This window comes from Cololabis saira, chromosome 3 (assembly GCF_033807715.1).
Source record: "Cololabis saira isolate AMF1-May2022 chromosome 3, fColSai1.1, whole genome shotgun sequence".
Lineage (NCBI taxonomy): Eukaryota > Metazoa > Chordata > Actinopteri > Beloniformes > Belonidae > Cololabis > Cololabis saira.
The window spans coordinates 17,994,668-18,004,622 of record NC_084589.1 but is presented as its reverse complement, the minus strand read 5'-3'; the positions used below and the strand labels follow the sequence as shown (position 1 = coordinate 18,004,622).

The 9,955-nt window shown below is 39.9% G+C and overlaps 1 protein-coding gene across 2 annotated transcripts in view; it reads left to right on the top strand.

The window, feature by feature from the left end:
• The first annotated feature begins 2,070 nt into the window (after positions 1–2,070).
• The window catches only part of grb10b (growth factor receptor-bound protein 10b), a 91,901-nt gene continuing 84,016 nt past the window's right edge, over positions 2,071–9,955 (top strand). For both annotated transcript variants that reach the window (XM_061716396.1, XM_061716394.1), the window contains exon 1: positions 2,071–2,198. The gene's annotated coding sequence lies outside the window, so the exon portion shown is untranslated. The remainder of the gene's footprint in view (positions 2,199–9,955) is intronic.

The window sequence follows — 9,955 nt, the reverse complement described above, 5'->3', positions numbered from 1 at the left end:
AATACAATATATCCTTTTCAGGTTCAGTCCCCTGTCAAAATGTGACATGTTGTAACTGAAGTCCACCTGTTGAGTGTGTGGTCAGATGTTTCTAATCTAATATTTCTCCACATTGTGCACAAACAAACCCTGGATTCATCTCACCAATTAAAGTAAAAATTAATGAAAGGGAATCATTTAACAAAATGCAAAGCCTTCACAACACATCCACTATAATTTATGTCTGTAAACTATAGTAAAACAGACTTTCCTTATCCCATGTGACAGTGGGATGTAATATTTTTTAATTAGGTTACTGCAGGCCCTGAGGTAATATAACTTAAAATGTTAACTTATGAAAGTAAGGAAAAGCAATTTGAAGCTTTTAGTCACACTATAATATTATACCCCCATAAAAAACACATTATCGAGGACAGTTTAATGGATTAAAAAAAAAACATAGTTCACATGATTTTAGTCATTACTTTAAGTTAATCCATAAGTTTAATAGTACAATTTACAACGCAATACAAAACAAATTGTAAACATTTATTTGTTTTTGAAGTCCACTTTAATCAAACTGAAAATGTGTGTTTTTGATCCGTGGGAGGACACCCAGGCAGGGTCAGAATAGTAAAAAAAAATTAGAAATAAAAAGCACGGGGACAGCGTGGTTTTTTGACCACGCCCTCTTCCCCACGCGCTAACCAGTGGGCGTGGTCAGTGGGCGTGGCCAGCACAGACGCCCCATCGAGTGGTCTTGTCCGCTGCTGCAATACGTCAATGTCGCCGCCATATTGGATGTGGCAAGACTGCGCTGTAAACTAATACAAGTAAATTAACTTATTTTCATAAAGCGCCTTTCTACAAATAAATTTACGTTTTACGTCTCATTTATTCATTCAAGCACGCACTGATGTACTTGGGAAACAGTTAGGCACCAAATATTATATATTTAATTTTCTGAGATGGCAAAAATAAGAACTTTATTGATCCCACATAGGAGTAATTCATGTTATATCAGCTATAGACAACAAGGTAGTGCCGAAAAACAATATATATCCCCCCCTCACAAAAATAAGAAAAATAGAGAAACATATTTTCTCATCAACAAAACAAATTTAAAGTTTTTCAAATAACAAAATAACATATTAGTACGGAGCCCCTCAGGTGACATTTGAAAAAAATAAAATAATGCGTGGCCACGCATTAATAACTTGTGGCCACGCATTAATATCTCGTGGCCACGAGATAATTTATGCGTGGCCACGAGTTATTAATGCGTGGCCACGAGTTATTAATGCGTGGCCACGCATTATTTAATTTTTTTCAAATGTCACATGTTATTATTACACTCACCATGACAATACTCTTGTTCTTTATTATAAATAGACTATAAATAATTATCATTATTAATGATGAATAACCATCCCACCAAGGAAGTTGCATCCACAAAGTCCAGACAGTAGGTTATAATGCCATCCACGAGTAAAATAATGCGTGGGCACGAGATACATAATGCGTGGCATTAATATCTCGTGGCCACGAGATATTAACTTGTGGCCACGAGTTATTAATGCGTGGCCACGCATTATTTTATTTTTTTCAAATGTCACCAGAGGGGCTCCGTATATAACTAACTAAAACTGAAAACTGAAAACTGAAACTGAAAAATAACTGAAAAAATCTGAAAAATGGTTCAAATATGTTATATTTTACTTGAAAAATGTAAAATATGTTTATGTAAAATATGCTTTGTTAATGAGAAAATATGTTTCTCTATTTTTCTCATTGGTTCTTATTTCCTATGGTGGCCAGTGGGCGTGGCCAGGGCCAGTGGGCGTGGCCAGTGGGGAAATGGGAGGGGTCGGTAGAGCGCGTGCGGGTTCGTACGTGTACGTGTGAGTGTGTCCTCCTCCTCCCTCGGCCGCATGAGATGAGCTGCCCTGCAGTCTTTGCTGCCACTGTTTTCGCTCCTTGTCCTTCCTCCTCCTCCACCTCCTCCTCCTCCTCCTCCTCCTCCTCCTCCTCCTCCTCCTCCTCCTCCTCCTCCTTGTCTTCTCTCCTCAGTGTGTGTGTCCAGTCTGGGAATGTTGACCGACGTGGCCTGATCCAGCGCTGGCGACTGTCCCCTTCATCCTCACACTCAATCTCTACCTTTTTTTTTTTTTTTTTGTCTCTGAGGGTCGTAGCCCTGCCTGAACTGATCTGGCTGTGAGGTGAGCGCATGTTACCGGATAAACTCTCGCTTTCCATGTTTTTTTTTTTTTTTTTGTATGTGTGTTGTGTTTTTGTGTACGGAGATGTTGGGTTAGGTAAAAAAAAAAAAAAAAATAAAATAAAGGAAGTGAGCAGAGAGTGGTTAGTTAGTCCCATGCAGTAAAAGTTGAATGTGAATGTGTTGTGGTGACACGCGCTGTCTCGCAACACATGTGCGCACCGTGCGTAACCGAGCGCTCAGCCGGGGCTGCATCCTCCTCTCATATAACCTCGCACAAGCTCGTTCAACTAAGAAAACACGCTTTCCTTCACCCTGCCCGAACGGTTGCCTTTAACAGCAGCTCGATACACCGCAAACTTACAAGTAGAAATCCTGTTTTTGGAGACTCCCTGTTCCGGGGTCTCGACGCACGCCTTTAAGACGCTGAGTCTCATGCACACCTTTAAAAAAAACCCAAAACAAACTGATTTAGATAGAACTGACTGTTTGGTTGTTGTTTTTTTTTTCATATTTGTATTTCATCAGTATTTCATCTTTGGAGGTCCTTGGGTGGGCTCCAGGAGGTCCGGGAGAAAAGAAAGAAAGAAAGAAAGAAAGAAAGAAAGAAAGAAAGAAAGAAAGAAAGAAAGAAAGAAAGAAAGAAAGAAAGAAAGAAAGAAAGAAAGAAAGAAAGAAAGAAAGAAAGAAAGAAAGAAAGAAAGAAAGAAAGAAAGAAAGAAAGAAAGAAAGAAAGAAAGAAAGAAAGAAAGAAAGAAAGAAAGAAAGAACTGCTTTATTGACTTAGCTCTGACGCAGCCACCACCCAGCTAGATAAGGATACGTTTTTTAATAACTAACTTTAAAACGTTTTATCTTGAAGAAGAATCAGTCTAAAAGAGCTCTCTGAGGAACTGTGTTCTGGCTTGTTTGCCAGTAAAGTCCCTTGAAACCAGACTCATACATTTCCTAAATCTTGTCTTTCAGCCCATGTTACATATTGTGCATGTTGTAACTGCAAATACATGTAATCTGCTCTATTATTTTGTCTTATCATTGAAGTACACATCGTTGTATAATTAGTCCAATATGTAGTCTGTAATATGATGCTATAACAAAATAATTAACAATAATAGATAGACATTGGATAAGCGAAATCACAAAACCTGATCCCTGTCTAATCTGCAAAGCCAAAGTTTTCATAAATAGCCACAATCTGTCACTTAGGCATTCTTGCAATTGAATGTCGTTACTGGCTGCATGTGGGCTCTGCATAAAGTTACGTAACTGCCCAAATTTATGATTCTGGGAGCTATTGATGCTGGCCTGTGTATTTTGAATGTAAATCAGTCTTCAGATGAGGAATGCTTGAGCTGGGAAAGAGGCATTGAGGAGTTAGTGTGCATAGATTTGATTTCAAATATATTCTTATTAGTGTATACTTTCAAAGAAAACTTTAAATCCTGAAACGACAGCCTTTCTCGAGAGGGTGAAAATGTATGAATTAAACATAAAAAGATCTAGGAGTCTTACGATCAAGTTCTACGTGTTTCGCCTTATATTAGATCAAGCTGTGTTTTTTTGCCTTCAATGCATGCAGCATACAGATAGTTCCTCAACAATTGTGGCCCTTTCAGACAAAACTCGGCATATGTGTGCTCTCCCGTGGGTGCAGAGTATAGAAAACTAGGGGGATAGGGTGGGGGTTTCAGAACTTCAGGACTGATATTGTGCTGTGCGCCAAGCTGCACTTCAAGCCATTGAAATTGCATTTCTGAGCAGGGCATGGGTGTGCTCACATTCTGTCAGAAAGGGTCTTAAATGATTGTCATCTTGATCAAAATCCAGTGCACAGGACTTAGTGACATCTAGAGGTACAAATTGGAAGTTGCAACAAAATACTCACCATATTATAGAGGCCCCCAAAAAATTAAAAAGGCTTGCTTGTGAGACATTGTTTGATTGGTCTCCTCTGACATACTGAAACAACATGGCAGATAAGTAAAGAATGACTTGGATATAGATAAATAAGAACCTCCTTTTAATGATATAGAAACACAAAGAGTCTTCATTTCATGCAGCCATACACTTATTACAACATAGTTATGTATACACGCATTTCTCTCAATGAATAACTGTGAATACCACTTGCTTGTACTTTAAAGTATAACCCCAACATATTTTTATAAAGACAAGGAGAACACAGCTGGCAAACCTTTTGATGTGCAACATGCAATCTAGCCAGCCTTAAGTTGCGCTCCAAACACATATGAATTGCCAAGTTTATGTTATGGACAGTAACCTGTGTATTGTTGAATATGGAGTAGTTTGCATGGTGTGACTGTTGCGACATAGTGTCAACAACATTCTGTGATAATGTCTCATTGTTTCTTGCTTTGTTCCATTTATTTATGTTTTTGTCACATCACTGTGCACATGGCAACCGATCAAGCAGTGGTTTCTTTCACCCCCTATCCCCACCCTCCTATTTCAAGTTCATGCTAAGTAAGCACGGGCATGATGGGGCATGAACTTTCCAAGACTATAGGCTGCCAGAAGGCAGCTGACTGCACATATTGCAAAGAGTTATACAATAAGCTTTAGTCAAGCTACTCTAGGGTTCAGACAGACTTGGTTCTCTGCTGAAATACTGTCTGCTTTGCCATTTTGATTCCAGATATATGTTGCATGTCACAAAGCACAAGCCTCACTGTGTTTAACTAACTCACGGTTTGGTGCAAATGAACATATATGAATACAAAGATCCGAGATCTCCTCTCAGTTGCTACTGGTGATATAAGAGCTTGTGGTCATGCTCTAGGCAGCATTCCATCAGGTCTTGCGTCAGCTAGCAGTCATTCAGCACTGGTTAGACTAGGCTTATACACTGCTAATACCCCCTCACTGATGTCATGACACCATTAACCCAGCCCCACTGAGGGACCATAGCGGAGTGCATGTCACTGGCTACGACTGGATCTGAACACAGACCAATGTCACCCTCAGTACCAAAATGCTCTGCTTGGCAGTCAAATAACCCACGTGGGGGTGTGTTGCTTGTTCTGTGGCTAGAGGATAAGTATGGACCCAGTTACATAAGCGGACTTAATTTATAGTTCCAAATAAAAATATGCTGAGAATGGAAAAATTAACCTTTAATTGCTAGGTTCATTAAGACTTTCATTACATTTTTAGAGAGAAGAGTAATATACATCTAGCACATTCCAAAAACAAATAAATCAAAGTAAAAGTAGAGTCTGGGTCGGGATTGTAATGGTGGTAGCGGTATTTTGGAAAGTATTTTTTGCCCTACATTTTTGCCCTAAAATACATACATACAACATACTTTAATTTTCATTGCTTTCAGTTGAATTCACATCTTTAGGTAGATTTCCATTACACTTTTTTGCAAAAAAAAGAGAGCGAAAACAAGTTTTCGATAAAGATACCACTGTGGGTGGCTGGTGTTTCCATTGAACAATGTTTTTCTCTCTGTATCTTGTCCTGCCAAGAAAACGAAGATCTTCTTGACTTAGAAGAAGATGGACAAAAACGTCTTTGGATCTGGAAAAGTTATTTCAGCCCCTACTGCTGTTGTGAAAATAGTCAACAGAGGATGAAGTGGATGACCATTCAAATGATTATTCAGAGGCAAAGCCCTTAAGTAATGAAGTAACTAAGTGGTGTTATAGCACAACTACATCACAAGTGAGGCCAAATTAAGTGGGCAACTAGATTTTGATGATTTCAGATCAACCGACTTCATCAAATCCAGTGTTGCCAACGACATGCAAATGTGAAACAGGTGTTTCCATTACACTTTTGTGATAAACTTGATTATCGACACTAGAGGTGCAATGATGAGTCGACGTTGTCGCCAAAAATTGATAATAAAGATAGTTGCCAATATATTTAATTGTCGACCATTGTCGGAAAAAATAAAATTTCAACACAGGGATCCTCCTCCTTATTATCTCTGCTGAGAATTGCATTTGGTCAATAGCGTTAAGCCGCTATTATCACAACGCGTGTTTTCCAACAGAGTGAGACATCATGCTCCTTTCCAATCTCTGCTGGGAGTTGCATATGTACAATAGAGCACAGTGCCCAGTAAACAATATGGCGACGACCAATGAAACACCACAGCGACTGGCAGCAAAGTTCATTAAAAGATGCCTTTATGAATGGAGTGTCCATCTTTCTTGTCTTCTTTTTTTAAATATCATTTAAACATCCTAATGCAAAATTTTAAAGCTGAAGGGTAAATGAGAGCAGTTTACTAATTATGAGATTCATAATCCGATAAGTCGACTAATTATTTCAATCGTGGATGACTAATCGACTATCAGAATAGTTGTTAGTTTATTTAAACATCCAAAAAAACCAACAAAAAAACATGTTAAAACGTAAAGTCTTTTGATTTGTAGGTTTTTCCATTACAGGTTTTTCTTTGTGATATTTAGCGTTTGCTACAAATCTAGTGGCAATGGAAGCAAGATTTTTGTTTCCTGTTTTCCTGCTACTAGTTCTTTCTCTCACTCACGGAACAAATCTGTGTCCATCATATAAATCCTATCATGCCCATTTGTATGATCATTATGGCAATGCACCAATACAATGACTAATTTTCTGTGCTTGAAGTGGAGCAACAGCACTGATGTCATGACATTTAAATGGTGTCATGACATCAGTGAGGGGGTATTAAAAGTGTATAAGCCCAGTCAAACCAATGCTGAACTCTGTTTCACAGACAGTCATTAAAAAACCTAAAGAATTACTACTAAAAATTTATAAAATGTTCTGGAAAAAGTTCCAGTTTCTAAGTTTAGTAGACAACAGTTAAAGGCAGCCAGCTTTTCCGATGTGCATGATCATGTTTGGGTCGGGTAGTGTTTATTTAAAGAGAAAGGGTCGATGCATTGTGTGTATGTGTGTGTGTGAGACTGAAAGTGGCAGGGGGTCGCAACAAAGCTTTGTGTGAGTCTCTGCAGTATAGAGTTCATTAATTTAAGCAGAATGGGTCAAAATAACACCTTGAATGCTTCTTCTCTTGTTATTGGCATGCCATAATATGATAAAGTGTTCATTAAATCTATACATACATTATATTTCTGTTTAAATTAGCACTATACACAGGTCCTATTTGACGTTAAGGGAGCATCAGTGAACTCCTGTCTCTTCACCGGCACAAAATGCATCAAGGCAGGAAGGCTGGCTAGAGTAAATACGGAGCTCCGGAAACCCAAATATCAACCAAAAATGATGCAATATTTGCTTGTCTAAGTACAGTAGATTAAGTTTCTCTGTGTCTGGTGTTGGTCCAATGTGGCTGAAAGCCTGCGTAAGAGACAAGAATGTTGCCTTTGTTCTTTAGGAAACTGAAAACCTGATGGACCATATAGTCTCAGGTGGGTGCAGGTACTGTTGTGTAAATTCTTGGCCATGATAAACTGATCTCTGTTATATATGAGTACACCTTTTTTCTTTTGTACTTATCTCTCAGTTTATCTCTCTCCTCGTTAATTTATCAATCCCACTGTCTGTTGTAGCTCCACCATATTTCCTTATTTGTCCCCCTTCTGTGGATTTGTGCATCACTCTGCTAGCGGAATCTGCAGCGTAAACTTAAATAAGTTTGTTTGGTAAATGGTAAAATATATCAATTGAATCCTAGAACAACTTTGATAGAACTCTCCTCATTGTTATTATGTTTTAGACTCATAGCTCAAAGTGGCGCGTGCATTGGTTCATATGAATTGGACTTATATGGAGTCTGTTTTATGCATTGTTGTTGCTAAGTTTGTTAGCATTCCTAGGAGGAATGCTAACAAGGAAGGGTTTCAAATAAAATGTGTCCCTTATGCCAATTAGGTTTTCACATAGGTCTAGGGGGTTTTAGATTCAGGTGAAATATTTTAGTTACAAGGTCAGTTTTATTTGGGTTTGATGTTTTGCTTGGTGTGAAAAGTAAAGCCATGACCTTTGGACAGACTCAGCTCCAGTTCCTCATAGTTTTTTTTTTTTGCATTTTGCAGCTTCACACAGAGGCAGAAGCTCTGTGTTTCCACATAAGTTAATGCTATGAGGGGTGAATCCCTCCAACATAGACTTCAGGAATCACCACTCCAGCTAACTTGTGCACAAGCATTACTTCTCCCAAGCCTCGTCCATTCATCTATGCCATTGCATAAGAACGGTTCTCCCAAGCACCCGAATGAAATCCTCATCCAATTAGGCACTGTCCACAATTCCAAAAGGCCTTTCTCTCATAGACTGCTGCTATTCAGCCTCCCTTGGCATGAGATCAGGCCATCTCTTATAGCCCCACTTTACGCTGCTGCTCCCACATAATGAACGCTGCCAATTAATGACTAATCAAGATATGCAACAAGCACATCCAGTGAGGAGTGACTACCATCTAATCTGCTGATTAAAACTGAACACAGAGATGCTCTGTTCAACTCCTGATTCTTTTTCAGTGTCGCATTGCTGCAGCAACAACAGCTCTGACCAGCTCATTTGAGAGCCTTAAAAGGTGATAATTGGAATTATTCCTGGGTGTAACCATATATTTGCATAGGAATTGTTTGTAAGTGTAATATCATTTACCTCCCTCAGTGAATTCTACCGGGCTGACTGTTTTCATGCTTTTTTTGTAGTTAAAAACACAGATGTTTTGACACTTGCACATAGAGCTAAAAAGTGGCAGCAATTTTAGGGAGAATCTTTAACTAACAGCTGCTTCAGACAGTAGAGGAGAAGAATCAGTTCTCCACCCATCACATAAAGCACACTCACATTCTGAAATTTAACTCCGCCAAACATTATCTTTTAGGGTGTTGGGTTAGTTTAAACAGCAGAATAGTTGACCTCCACCCCCACCCCCCCTCTCTCTCTCTCTCTCTCAGGGTTGGGATACAGTCGGTACATTCACTTCAGTGGGTTCTACTCAAGTTGCCAGACACTGAATTGCAGCTGTGCCATTTCTTGAATTAAGACCTTGTTTATGTTGTGGACCGAAGCACAGTGGGGTTGGGACGGGGGTGGTGTGGTGTGTGGGGGGTGGGGGGCTGAGACCAGGGTGAGGTGAGGTTCTCGGGCTCTGGCCAGGTGAGGATTTACATTACATTTTATGTTACAGTGGAAATGAGTGGATGGCATGCCTAGCTCTTTGTTGGTTGTGGCACTTCAGGGGGTTTGTGACCTTTGACATTTCTTTGTCTTATTAGCAGTGGCGGCCTTTGGCATCAGGGGGCCCGTTTCAATATTTAATATGGGGCCCTATTTATTACTATATTTGCCAGCTATGTGTCCTGCGTCCGTGACGCGTTATAAGCTGAAAGAACGCAGTAAACGCATCCATGTTTACTGCGTTGGTGTTATTAGAGTGGGCGGCAGCCGCTGCTGTAGTCGGTGCAGATGCTGGACCAAAGAAATAGGTCACTTTCGGAAGACTACTGTTACCTTTCTTAATTTCCAGTCCTATCTCCGAACCGTAGTTGGGAGAGCTGGTATTTAAACACGGTTTCTGGCTCGCTGCTGGTAACCGGCGGTTGTCTAGGAGTCCGGGGAAAGTGAAGGAAAAAAGGACGGAGGAAAAATACTGTCCGTGCAACGTCGCAGATTTATTACAAACTTGTAAAGAGCAAACAAAACACGTGAGGGCCGACAACTGAAAGCTAACGGAGGACACACTGAAAAGTAACTGAACACGTGTTCCGGTCTTCCACACGCGCACACCTGCATCTCCCTCTCTCTCCTCCGCTGCACCCACTACGT